This window comes from Eumetopias jubatus, unplaced genomic scaffold (assembly GCF_037043125.1).
Source record: "Eumetopias jubatus isolate StellerSeaLion01/CBP00866 unplaced genomic scaffold, mEumJub1_p1.0 scaffold_13, whole genome shotgun sequence".
NCBI classification, from domain to species: domain Eukaryota; kingdom Metazoa; phylum Chordata; class Mammalia; order Carnivora; family Otariidae; genus Eumetopias; species Eumetopias jubatus.
Window position 1 is genome coordinate 63,317,061 of NW_028274819.1, and position 1,902 is coordinate 63,318,962.

The window sequence follows — 1,902 nt, forward strand, 5'->3', positions numbered from 1 at the left end:
AAGAACAGTAGAAGAGATCAACGAAACTAGGAGCTGGTTCTTTGAAAGAATTAAAAAGATTGATAAACCACTGACCAGACTTCTCAAAAAGAAAAGAGAAAGGACCCAAATCAACAAAATCTTGAATGAAAGAGGAGAGATCACAACGAACACCAAAGACATACAAACAATTATAAGAACATATTATGAGCAACGCTATGCCAGCAGATTAGATAACCTGGAAGAAATGGGTGCATTCCTAGGGATGTATCAACTACCAAAATTGAACCAGGAAGAAATAGAAAACCTGAACAGACCTATAACCACTAAGGAAATTGAAACAGTCATCAAAAATCTCCCAACAAACAAAAGCCCAGGGCCAGATGGCTTCCCAGGGAAATTCTATCAGACATTTAAAGAAGAATTAACACCTATTCTCCTGAAACTGTTCCAAAAAATAGAAATGGAAGGAAAACTTCCAAACTCATTTTATGAGGCCAACATTACCTTGATCCCAAAACCAAAGACCCCATCAAAAAGGAGAACTACAGACCAATATCCTTGATGAACATGGATGTAAAATTTCTCACCAAAATACTAGCCAATAGGGTCTAACAGTACATTAAAAGGATTATTCACCATGACCAAGTGGGATTTATCCTTGGGCTGCAAGGCTGGTTCAACATTCGCAAATCAATCAACGTGATACAATACACTAACAAAAGAAAGAACAAGAATCATATGATCCTCTCCATAGATGCAGAAAAAGCATCTCACAAAGTACAGCATCCTTTCATGATCAAAACTCTTCAGAGTATACGGATAGAGGGTACATACCTCAATATCATAAAAGCCATCTATGAAAAACCTACAGCCAATATCATTCGCAATGGGGAAAAGCTGAGAGCTTTTCCCCTAAGGTCAGGAACACGGCAGGGATGTCCACGCTCACCACTGCTATTCAACATAGTATTAGAAGTCCTAGCCACAGCAATCAGACAACAAAAAGAAATCAAAGGCATCCAAATCGGCAAAGAGGAAGTCAAACTCTCACTCTTTGCAGATGATATGATACTGTATGTGGAAAACCCAAAAGACTCCACCCCAAAACTGCTAGAACTCATACAGGAATTCAGTAAAGTGGCAGGATTTAAAATTAATGCACAGAAATCAGTGGCATTCCTATACACCAACAACAAGACTGAAGAGAGAGAAATTAAGAAGTCGATCCCATTTACAATTGTACCCAAAACCATAGGTTACCTAGGAATAAATTTAACCAAAGAGGCAAAGGATCTGTACTCAGAACACTATAAAATACTCATGAAAGAAATTGAAGAAGACACAAAGAAATGGAAAAACGTTCCATGCACATGGATTGGAAAAATAAACATTGTGAAGATGTTAATGCTACCTAGAGCAATCTACACATTCAATGCAATACCCATCAAAATACCATCCACTTTTTTAAGGAAATGGAACAAATAATCCTAAAATTTGTATGGAACCAGAAGAGACCCCGAATAGCCAGAGGAATATTGAAAAAGAAAAGCAAAGCTGGCGGCATCACAATTCCAGACTTCCAGCTCTATTACAAAGCTGTCATCATCAAGATAGTATGGTACTGGCACAAAAAGAGACACATATATCAATGGAACACAATCGAGAGCCCAGAAATGGAGCCTCAACTCTATGGTCAACTCATCTTTGACAAAGCAGGAAAGAATGTCCAATGGAAAAAAGACAGTCTCTTCAACAAATGGTGTTGGGAAAATTGGACAGCCACATGCAGAAGAATGAAACTGGACCATTTCCTTACACCACACACAAAAATAGACTCCAAATAGTTGAAAGTCCTAAACGTGAGACAGGAGTCCAACAAAATCCTAAAGGAGAACACAGGTAGTAACCTCTTCGACCTCA